Source organism: Microtus pennsylvanicus, chromosome 13 (genome assembly GCF_037038515.1).
Source record: "Microtus pennsylvanicus isolate mMicPen1 chromosome 13, mMicPen1.hap1, whole genome shotgun sequence".
Taxonomy (NCBI): Eukaryota; Metazoa; Chordata; class Mammalia; order Rodentia; family Cricetidae; genus Microtus; species Microtus pennsylvanicus.
The window spans coordinates 54,302,331-54,314,633 of record NC_134591.1 but is presented as its reverse complement, the minus strand read 5'-3'; the positions used below and the strand labels follow the sequence as shown (position 1 = coordinate 54,314,633).

Here is a 12,303-nt window from a genome sequence, read left to right as displayed (position 1 = left end):
CCTCAATAGTCATCAATAGTTAATCCCTTTCAATCCCACCGCAGTAATAGCCCCTTCTGCATCCCCCCTCTGCATCCCTATGCTCTCCCTGTATTCTCAGTGCTGTTAGTGGATTCGGATCCTCATCATATCTTGCCCCAACTGATCACGCTAGTCCATTGACTCTGGCTTATGGATTGTCTTTAAACACAGTTTTGACTAGATTACACTCACCTTTAGAAAAACTTATATTTGGAATGTTAAATGGTCTAGACACTGAAAAATAGTAAGATACTTATTCAAAACAATTGAACATAGGCTTGTCATATAATTCAGTAAGATCACTTGTAGATTCACACCCCAAAAGAGATGAAAGGACTCCAACACTCAATACGCTATGTTTTGTGGTGGTCGTCTTGAAATAGGGTCTCATTCTGTAGCCCAAACTGGCCTTGAATTCGCAGAAATCCTCCAGTCTCAGCTTCCCCAGTGTGAGCTACCATACAGTGTGTACACTGGTATTCAAAGCAGTATTATTCATAACATCCCAATGGTGGAAATAAATAACTGGATGAACTAAAAAACAAAGTGTACTATATTCACACATTAAATAAAATGTTTAATATAAAAAAGAAACATGGTTACCAAGAGTGGTGGCACACACTTTTAATGTCAGGATTCTGGAAGTAGAGAGGATCTCTGTGAATGAGACCAGCCTGGTCTACATGTGAAGTTCCAGTCCAGTCAGAGTTACATGGTGAGAGTCGGAGGAGGAAGAGGAGGAGGAGGAGGAGGAGGAGGAGGAGAAGGAGGAGGAAGAGGAGGAGGAGGAGGAAGAGGAGGAGGAGGAGGAGAATAAGACAACCAGAGATGGTGACACAATCCTGTAATCCCAGGCAGAGGAACTGAGAGCTTGACGTGAGCCTAAATCACATAGTGAATTTAAGGATAGCCTGGGCTGGGAGACAAATCAGTGGATAAAACCCTGGCTAACACACTGTGCAAACATAGGGACCAGAGTTCAAACCCCAGTACCTTTATAGGCATGGAAGCATACCTCTAATTCCAACACTTGGAAGGCAGAGAGGGAATCCCTGAAACAAGCTGGCTAGACTTAATAGTATTTGTTTCTTTTGAGACAGGATTTCTCTGAGTGGCTCTGGCTGTCATGGAACTCACTCTGACTTCAGACTCACAGAAATCCATCTGCCTCTGCCTTGCGAGTGCTGGGATTAAAGGTACACTTGTGCCACCACTCCCGGTAGACTTACAAGTCTTATCAGCGAGCTCTGCGTCCAAGTGAGGGGCCCTAGATAACAATATGGGAAGTGAACGAAGACCTTGCCTAGTATCAGTCTTATGCCTCCACATGCATACACAGCCAAATACACACATGCACACACACACACACACACACACACATTCAAACATACATTTCATATACAGACACACTAGAAAAACAGAAGAAGCAAATCCCAACATCAAAACAAAACCAACCAATCAAATAATAGAATTCGTCAGAAACAAAGAAAAACCTCAAAATAAAACAAAAACCCAACCAACAAAAATCCACGACTAATTCTCCCTGGCAGGGAATTAAACCTCAGTTTGACTATAATATATCTTTACATGTGATTACTTCCCTCAATGGAGCCCTCAGTTCCTATAATTGCTAATAGCCAGCTAGCTATATTACTACATGGTGGGCAGTCCAGCAACTCTTTTCATTGCCCCAAGACCTAGTTCAATCACGTCCTTGCTAGTATTACCCGAGTTCCCTCCACTATTTCATATCAAGTGACTGTAATTTCTCTCTCTTTTTAAGACCCCAACAGCCCATCACTTTATCCCTCTGTTTTCCTCTCAGATCAAAGGCAGCACACCGTGAAAGGCAGCGGTTTCAGAGTCCATCTGGCCGTCTTCCAGACAGGCCTCTCTGGAGTGCTTAGAACCTTAAGGAAGTTTCCAGGGCCCCAGAGTTGATCTTTAACTTTTTCAGACTCAGAAGCCTAATGTTTACACTGATCAGAGAGTGGAACAGTCTCCATATTGGGGGACTTTGATAGTCACACAGTCACAGAAACTGTTTTTTGATATAAATCAGAATCTGATTTGTAAAGCAAAATACAAGGTTTTTGTTGTTTGTTTTGTTTTGTTTTTTCCGAGACAGGGTTTCTCTGTGGCTTTGGAGCCTGTCCTGGAACTAGCTCTGTAGACCAGGCTGGTCTCGAACTCACAGAGATTCGCCTGCCTCTGCCTCCTGAGTGCTGGGATTAAAGGCATGCGCCACCATCGCCCGGCTAATACAAGGTATTTTTGTTTGTTTTGGTTTTGGAGGCACATACCTGCAGTTTTAGCCACTGGGGAGGCTGAGGTGGAGGATGACTTTGAGCCCTGGCATTTGAAGACTGCCTGGGCAAGAGTGAGACACCACCTCAAATAGACGTTTGCTGGGCCAGCATGCAACCACATCAGGAAAGCATGTATGTGATGACTGTTCTCGGTCCTCAACTTGACTACATCTGGAATTAACTAAAACCCAAGTGGCTCGGTGTACCATACCTGGAAAGGATTTTTACTGATTGAATCTTTTGAGGTGGGAAGATCCACCTTAAATCTGGGCTACAATTTCTGGTGGTAGCCTATGAAGGGAAGCTTTTGTTCTCTGCCTGGTTGCCCTCTCGTTGGCCCTTTACTTGAAGCCTACTTATTTGGGATTCAGATATATACTGAAAACCAGCTGAAACAATCAGTTTTTTTTTTTTAGATAGGGTTTCTCTATAGCTGTTCTGGAACTAGCTCTTGTAGACCAGGCTGGCCTCGAACTCACAGAGATCCGCCTGCCTCTGCCACCCAAGTGCTGGGATTAAAGGTGTGCGCCACCACCGCCCGGCCACTCTAATAATATATATATGTTTGTGTGTGTGTGTGTGTAAGCCGGGCGGTGGTGGCGCACGCCTTTAATCCCAGCACTCGGGAGGCAGAGGCAGGCAGATCTCTGTGAGTTCGAGACCAGCCTGGTCTACAGAGCTAGTTCCAGGACAGGCTCCAAAGCCGCAGAGAAACCCTTGAAAAACCAAAAAAAAAAGTGTATATAATATATATACACACACACATATATAAAATATGTATGTCCAATGTCAATGTTACTGTCTTAGTTTGGGTTTTTTATTTGTTTTGGCTTTAGTTTTTCTTTCTTTTTTTTGGGGGGGGGGGTTTCTCTGTAGCTTTGGAGCCTGTCCTGGAACTCCCTTTGTAGACCAGGCTGGCCTCAAACTCACAGAGATCTGCCTGCCTCTGCCTCCCGAGTGCTGGGATTACAGGTGTGCGCCACCACCGCCCGGCTTGGCTTTAGTTTTTGGAGACAGGGTTTCTCTGTGAAATAGCCTTGGCTGTCCTGTAATTCATTTTGTAGACCAAGCTGGCCTCCAACTCACAGAGATCTGCCTACCTCTGCCTCCAAAGTGCTAAGATTAAAGGCCTGTGCCACCACTGCCCGGCTTAGTTTTGTTATTTATTTATTTATTTATTATGTATACAATATTCTGTCTATGTCTGCAGGCCAGAAGAGGACACCAGACCTCATCACAGATGGCTGTGAGCCATCATATGGTTGCCAGGAACTGAACTCAGGACCTTTGGAAGAGCAGCCAATGCTCTTAACCACTGAGCCATCTCTCCAGCCCTTAGTTTTGGTTTTTATTGCTGTGAGACGACACCTTGACTATGGCAGCTCTTATAAAGAAAACATTTAATTGTGGTGTTTGCTTACAGTTTCAGAAGTTCAGTCCATTATCATCATGGCAGGGAGCATGGCTATATCCAGGCAGACATGGTGCTGGAGGAGTAGGTGAGAGTCCTACATCTTGCAGGCAACAGGAAATTGAGTTATTGGGCAATATCCTGAGCAAGGAAACCTCAAAGTCTGCCCCCACAGTGAAACCTTCCTCTAACAAGGCCATAGAAGTTCCAATGAAGCCACACCTCCTAATAATGCCATTCCCTGTGAGATTATGGGGCTCAATTACATTCAAACCTCCACAGTTACCTTCTGGGACTACTTTGGTTTGGGATACCACTGTTGATCAAGCCCTTTGGCTCAAAAAAATCTCTCCAAATGGTATAATCGGATCACTGAACAAAACCGATTAAGCCTCGATTTCTTAAATTGTATTATTCACACTCGCCTTCCTTGAAAATCTTCCCACATGACTTGACCAGAGTTTGTTTTGTTTCATGATCATTTCTGCAGATGAGCTCTTCTTGGCTTACTCCCAGAGAGAACTGTGGCAGCAACGAAAGGAATCGCAGCGGCTTATAAGAAGGAAGATTTATTTCTCGCTCAAATGATGTTATATATCATATACATTAGCTGTGACTCTGCTCATTTTCATTCTTGGAGAAGCAGATTTATTTGTGATGTGCTTCAGGGGAAAACTAATAAGGCAGGAGCATGTACACTTCATAAATTTCTGCCTGGAAGGGTTTCATGCCAGCACTTGGGAGGTAGAAGTAGGAAGGTCAGAAGTTCAAGATTATCTTTGACAATATTGCAAGTTCAAGGCTAATCTGGGTTACGTGAAGCCCTATCTCCCCTCACACTTCCAGTACTGGGCTAAAGGCCCTGTGCAGGCCAGGTAAGAACTAGGCAAAAACTCTGCTACTTAGGTACATCTCCAACCTTCTGTTCATATTTCCTTGATCAAAACAGGGCTAAATTGGTGTCACATGTCACATGCCTGGTACTAGAGAGGTGGAGACAAAAGAGTTCTGGCCTCATTTCAAACAAAACAAAACCAAGCTGGGCTTCATATCTCAGGCATGTAATCTAAGCACTTGGAAGGCAAAGACAGGATGATCAGCAGCTTGAGGTTATCGTCAACTACATAGCAAGTTAGATAGCAGCCTGTGATACTTGAGACCCTATCTAAAACCAAGCAAATAAAAACCAAGACAAAAATCCAGGTTGGGGAGATGGTTCAGTGGGTAAAGTGCTTGCTTTGCGATCATGAAGACGTGAGTTTGAATGCTCAGCACCCGTGTAAAAGCCAGATGTCCTGGTGCACATCTGTAATCCAGCATAGGTGGAACAGATATAGATCCCCTGAGCTTTCTAGCTAGTCACTCTAGCTCAATTGATGGACCTCAGGATCAAGGAGAGAACCAAGGCGGAAAGCCATGAAGGAAGGCACACTCTGACTTCTGCATGCATGTGTGTATGTTTACATGAACATGTACACAGATGTACATGTCACAAATATACAAATTTAAAAATTTTGAATTAAAAACAAACAACAAACACATCTAACAATCTAGCCATCCAAACTTTGAAACAAAGTCATACTTACTGATTAAGGTTTGAAGTGCAATTCCCTAGGAACTTGCCACACTGGAAGGACTTTAGAAAGGGAGGCACAAAGACTATGGATAACAACCCAAACCAGAACAAGGACTCATATTCATCCTGTGTTCCTACTGTGTTGTTATCAGTTATACTACTGACCATGAAAATACCGAAATGCTTTAGTGCTGGCAAATACCTTCTGTTCCCTGCTCACTCCCCTTCCCTGTAATCCCCTGCAACACAATCTTCAGAAACCAGCAAGTGAAGCAGCACAGGCTATCTTTAGGATCCTAAATGGACTCTCCTTTTCTTCTCTTCTACCATTTATGTGCTATGGCTCTAACCCCGGGGGCTGTGCACAGTGAATACATGTTCTATCATGGAGCTATATGCCCACTCTAAGTGGACTTCTTTTTATTATTGTTGTTGTTATTATTATTATTGGTTTTTTGAGACAGGATTTCTCTGTAGCTTTGGAGCCTGTCCTGGAACTAGCTCTTGTAGACCAGGCTGCCCTTGAACTCACAGAGATCCACCTGTCTTTGCCTCCCGAGTGCTAGGATTAAAGGTGTATACCACCACCGCCTGGCTACTTTTTATTATTTTTAATTAATTATATGTGTCTATGTGTAGGTATGTGCAGGCTACCCAAAAATTCCAGAGGAAGGTATTGGATCCCCTAGAGCTGGAGTTACAGGTTGTTGTGAACTCCCCCATGGAAGCTGGGAACTGAACTCAAGCCCTCTGCAAGAGACCAGTTTACAGTCTTTTTTATGTTTTTCAAGACAGGGTTTCTCTGTGTATCTCTTGCTTTTGTAGACCAGGCCTGCCTCTGCCTCCCGAATGCTGGGATTAAAGGTGTTCTCCACCACTGCCCGGCCAGTACACAGTCTTAACCACTGAGCCATCTCATCAGCCCCTGTAAGAGGACTTTTCTGTTTGGCCAGTACACAGTCTTAACCACCGAGCCGTCTCATCAGCCCCTGTGAGTGGACTTTTCTGTTTGGCGAGTGCTCCAGCATTATTTTTTTCTTTTCTTTTCTTTTCCTTTTTTTTTTTTTTTAGAGACAAGGTTTCTCTATGTAATAACCCTTGCTGCCTTGGAACTCCTCTGTAGACCAGGCTGGCCTTGAATTCACAGAGATCCACCTGCCTCTGCCTCCTGAGTGCTGGGATTAGAGGTGTGCACCACCACCACCCGGCTGTATTATTTCTTAAGGAGGTAGCTGTTGGCTAATTTCCTCTCCTACATAGACTTGGATTTAGTATAATTCTAGGAGCAACCTAATTGTCAGGCTCTGAAGGAACACGATCTGCAGCCCCTACACGCTGTCCATACTTGATTACAGTATAATAAATAATCTCTAATTATTTGGGCTGTTTCATGCACAGTTTTCACAAACATAACTTTCTAATAAATACTGGCAAATCTATCAAGTTTTTCTTTGTTTAGCTAAGTTTATTTCTCTATATCAACCTCCTCACCCTTTAAACATAGCAGAGGATTACCTTGAACAACATATTTTTTTCTCGTGTGTGTGTTTGTGGGGGTATGCATGTAACACTAGTGGAGCTGATAGAAAAACTGCCCGAGTCTGTTCTCCCCCCACACAGGCCTCAAGGCACTGATTTCTGGTTATCTGGCTTGAAGGCAAAGTGCCTTTCTTGGCTGAACCATTTAGTTGACTTGATTTTGAACTTCTGATTGAATAAAAAAAAAAGACAGAAAGGAAAGGAAAGGCCATGACTGCTCCTAGGCATGGTGGAGGAGAAAGGTTATTGTAGATGAGAGAGGGTAGTAGAAGCGGGGGCATCTGTGAGAGTCCCAGAGTGGACATGCTGAGGCTAATCTGGGCCCTGTGTGTGTATTTGTTGTGTGTAGGGGGAAGAGGGGGGTATGGACAGGTGTAGCAGCCAGGAGACCAAAGCTACAAAAGAGTCTAGATCATATAGGGTAGAGCCTCTGGGAGAAGGGCAGCCCAGCCCCTGGGCTGGAGAGTTTAGGGTAGAAGGTAGAGTATGCCACCCATACCCTGTAACAGGTAGGGACTGAAGAATACTGAGAGCTTTGCTTGGGAGGCAAGGTCTGCTTTGATATGTTGAATAGGCACCTCAGCGTTTGTCTGGTGTGTGTGTGTGAGGTGGGGGTTGAAATTTAACATTGATCCTTCTACTTTTACTTCCAGAGTTTGGGATTAAAAGGAATGAACCATCACACCAGGTTTTGTGCCTGGCTGGGTTTTGAACCCAGGGCTTCCATATCAGGCAAGCACTCTGAACCACATCCTCAGGCTTGCCTCCTTTTCTTTCTGGTGCTGGAACATATCCCAGGACCTTAAGCATTTTAATGACTTTACTGCTCAGCTGCATCCACAGCTCAGTCAAAGTACAATTTCTTTTTCTTTCTTTCTTTTCTTTTTTTGGTATTTCGAGACAGGGTTTCTCTGTGGCTTTAGAGCCTGTCCTGGAACTAGCTCTTATAGACCAGGCTGGCCTCAAACTCAGAGAGATCTGCCTGCCTCTGCCTCCCGAGTGCTGAGATTAAAGGTGTGTGCCAAAGTACAATTTCTTATTACGGTTTTGAGTAAAAAGAATGTTTTTTTTTGAGCTGGGCATAGTAATTTATGTTTGTAATTCCAGGACACCAGAGGCTAAGCAAGGAAGACTTTCCTGAGCTTAAGGACAGAGTGGACTACATTATGAACACTAAACAACCAGTTACAGCAAGACCCTGTCCAAAATAAAAAGTAAACTGGTAAAATACTACCCCACACTGTCCCAGGCAAATGGCTGGCTTCCATATTATGATTCCTGAGCTTCAGTATCCTGAGTGCTAGGACTAGAGGCATGTTTCACCACACCTAGCTCTACAATATTTATGTGTGTGTGTATTTGCATGGGTACAAATGTGCCACAGAAGGCAATATCTGGACATCTTCAATGGCAACTGCACCCTATTTTTTGACACAGGGTGTCCCAGTGTAGCTCTGGCAGGCCTGGAACTCGGTTTCTAGGCAAGGCTGGCCTCAAACTCAGAGAGGCTCTTGCTTCTGCCTCCCAGATGCTGGGATTAAAGGTATGTATCACCATGCCTGACTCTAACCTTTTTTTTTTTTTTTTTTGATTTTTCGAGACAGGGTTTCTCCATAGCTTTTGGTTCCTGTCCTGGAACTAGCTCTTGTAGACCAGGAATTAAAGGCGTGCGCCACCACCGCCTGGCACTCTAACCTATTTTTATAGAGAGGGCCTCTCACTGAATTTGGAGCTTGCTGATTCGGCTAGGCAGGCTGATTTCCTTTCTAGCCCTGCAATTATGGAAGGACACCTGTGCTAGCTTCTTAAATGGGTGTTGGGGAATCTAACTCTGGTCTTCATTGAGTGTGGCAGGCACTAATTGAACCACCTCCCAACCATCTTTAATCTTTTATGCCAATTCCTAACACTCAGGTTTGAAAATATCATCTTTAATCCCAGGACTCGGGAGGCAGAGGCAGGCGGATCTTTGTGAGTTCGAGGCCAGCCTGGTCTACAAGAGCTAGTTCCTGGACAGGCTCCAAAGCTACAGAGAAACCCTGTCTCGAAAATAAAATAAATAAAAATTTAAAAAAAGAAAATATCATCTTTAAGTTACATTCATTAGTGTGTGTGAGCGCTTCTGCGGGCGCACATAAGATCAGAGAACAGTTTTCAGGAGTCTCCTTTCCGGTCCATCCCGCATTCTATGGATCGAATTCAGCTTGTCAGGTTTGCGGAGCCATCTCACTGGCCCCGGCGACTTTTTAAACTTGGAAATACTAGCGAAGTCCTTCTTCCCCCTACCATTCATTTCTTTTCAAAACAAAACACGGAAAACTATTTGTTAAAATTCAGAAGCAGGAACATCAAAGCGGAGATCTTCAGGAAAACAAAGTCCTCGGAGGTCACCAGGAAACGCCTCCAGAGCCCCGGGGAGGAGGCGGGGTCAGAAAAGTCTCAGATCTCACTATTCCGTTTTGCTGGGCAGTCGGCCCTTCTCAATTCTCGCGAGACCTCAGGCGGCTCAGCCGCTGCGCACTACGCAGTGCTAAGAGTCAAGGCGCGGAGGGGGAGGGGCGGGGGGGGGAAAGAGACGGTACAACGGCGCGGCCGCCATCTTGTTTGCGCCCCCGCTCCGCGCGCGCTCCGTTTTCCGTGACGCACGCTTCCCCCTCCCCTCCACCGCGCCCGGGCCTCTGCATTGCCCGACGGCGCAGCGGCGCGGGGGCGGCTGCTTTCTTTGCTGGACTCCGGAGCAGAGGCCTGTGAGTGTATGGGAGCTGGGACGGGAGGGTGGAGAGGGCGGCGGCGGCCGGCAGTGGGGGCGGTGCTTCCCGCCTTTGGCGGAGATCTCACTTTCCTCTGCGGCCGCTGCGGCACTTCGGTCGGGCCTGTCGCCGCCATGTTGTGTCTTCGCCGGGCCCGCCGCTGTCGCCGCGGCTGCGCTCGCGGGGTCCGTGCGCCTGGGCCCGCGGGCTTTCTCCCATTGGCGGAAGGCGACTGCGGGGGGGCTCGCTCGTGATTGGTCGGCGGCGGGGAGGCCGCGGACCTGGCACCTTATTGGTCACGCCGGCTCCGGCCTGGGGGGTGATGAAGGAATTGGCGGCTGTCGGGATGCTAGCTAACTGCTCAGGCTTTGGCTGTCGGGGCGACCATCCCTCTAATGCCAGCGTGGCGAGGAGACTCTGGGGCGAAGCCGAAGGGCTTAAGAAGAAAGAATGGTAGCCCGGGTACGGGCTGCAAAAGGGGACACTCCTAATTCCAGAGGCACTCAGCTAGCTACACGATGGGGGCGTGTAGGTCCCTGGTTTGTAAACACTGGAACGGGAGTTACCGAAGAAAGGTCTTCGAGATCTAGGGGTGCTAGACGTGCTTGGGAATGACCCTGCATAGAAGTCTGAGTGCATGGTATGGGAGTAGAGGGCCTGAGAACCCAAAACACAGAGTCAGACTAAGGATTCTGTAGAATTCAGGTTGTGAAACTCGGAGGATATGAGTTGAGCCCCGGAGTCCATTCTGGGCCCTTGGCATGGGGGTGTGAGAAACAGGTAAACAGAAAGGGATTTCATTGGGCAGTTGTGTCAGGTTTTAGGCACTGAATGCCAAATTTAGCATCGCATTAAGTAGGCTCTAGTCTTTGCGTAATTGGGAAGTTAGGGGTTGCAAGGGCAGGGATCATGCTAGTTTTGAGATGTTTCATATGAAAGTTTCCTGCTCTTAGAAGACAGAATCAGGGCTTTGTGCATGATAGGCAAACACTACCAGCAGAGCCACACCCCCACCCCTAAAATTGGTCTTTTTACTTCCAGTTCAGGGGTACTGAATCACTAATGGTCCGTGGATCAAACTCAGGAATAATAGAGCTATTACTACTTTGTATTGAGTGCTTGCTTTCTACTAGCTGGGGTACATGTGCATTTTACGTTACACACATGATGGCAGTGCTATTCATTCTCTGAGGAAACAGTTCAGTCATTGGCTGGAGCCAGGTGCACTGCGCCTGGTGCAGTGTTACTGAAGTCCCAGCCACGCTGAGTAAGGTGGGACGCTTGCTTGAGCCCTGGAATTTGAGGTCAACCTGTACCATGTGAGACTCTCTAAAAGCAAAACAAAACCACTAGGAATTAAGTTCACAGCTAGTAAGTGACTGAGTCCAGATCCAGACCTAGGTCTATAATTCTCAATTTCTGCGCTATTTACAGAGTTCCTCTTCTTACAGCTTTATATCTTCTTTCTTCCCCTCCTACCTTTTCTTCAGTTTCCCTCCCCCCCTTTTTGAGACAAGTTTTCATGTAGTCCAGGCTACTCTTGAACTCACTGTGTAACTGATTCCTTACCCTTCTTCTGACTCTGCCTTCTAACTGATGAGATTACCCAGAGAGCCCTGCCATGCTTGTATCTTGGAGCTCTTATTTTTTTATTTTGAAATTGTTAATTTATTTGTATATTTGTCTGTGTGAGCCATAGCATGCTTCAGGTCAGAAACCAGCTTGTAGGTGCATGTTCTCTCCTTCCAGCGTGTGAAATCCATGTGTTGCATTCCAGTCTTCAGGCTTTGTGGCTAGAGCCCTTATTTGGTTAGCCATTTTGCCAACCTGGAGCTTTTTTTTTTCTTTTCTTTTTTGGTTTTTCGAGACAGGGTTTCTCTGTGGTTTTGGAGCCTGTCCTGGAACTAGCTCTTGTAGACCAGGCTGGTCTCGAACTCACAGAGATCCGCCTGCCTCTGCCTCCCAAGTGCTGGGATTAAAGGCGTGCGCCACCACCGCCCGGCAACCTGGAGCTTTTTATATTTTATTTTTGAGATAGGGTCTCACTATGCAGACCAGGCTGGCCTAGAACTCATAGAGATCCATCTCTTTTTCCTGAATGCTAGGATTAAAGGTGGGTGCCACCATGACCAGCTGGAGCCCTTATTTATTTATTCATTTATTTATTTGAGGGTTTCTCTGTGTAAACCTGGCAGTCCTGGAACTCAGAGATCCACCTGCTCATGCCTCCCAAGTGTTGGGATTAAAGGTGTGTGCTACCACCACATGGCCTTTCTTTCTTTCTTTCTTTCTTTCTTTCTTTCTTTCTTTCTTTCTTTCTTTCTTTCTTTTTGTTTTTTAAGACAGGGTTTCTTTGTGGCTTTGGAGCCTGTCCTGGAACTAGCTCTGTAGACCAGGCTGGTCTCGAACTCACAGAGATCTGCCTGCCTCTGCCTCCCGAGTGCTGGGATTAAAGGCGTGCGCCACCATTGCCCGGCGCCATTCTTTATTTTTAAAGTCTGTATTACCTTGGTACCATAGATACCTTGCTGTGGAAAAGAAAAACACTTGCATTTTAGTTCAGAAAGCTATCTGCAGCTGTTTTAAAGCATATTCTTGTGTGTTGAGGTTCTAAAGAGTGAGAGAACCTTGTCAAGGTCACTTAGCTTTCCAAAGACAAGCCATAAGCTGTGTCTGTCCTCAATTATTGGATAGGTG

At 46.0% G+C, this 12,303-nt stretch overlaps 1 protein-coding gene across 1 annotated transcript in view; it reads left to right on the top strand.

The window, feature by feature from the left end:
• Positions 1–9,347: 9,347 nt before the first annotated feature.
• The window catches only part of Nfyc (nuclear transcription factor Y subunit gamma), a 73,690-nt gene continuing 70,734 nt past the window's right edge, over positions 9,348–12,303 (top strand). Inside the window, exon 1 of the mRNA XM_075944922.1 lies at positions 9,348–9,603. The gene's annotated coding sequence lies outside the window, so the exon portion shown is untranslated. The remainder of the gene's footprint in view (positions 9,604–12,303) is intronic.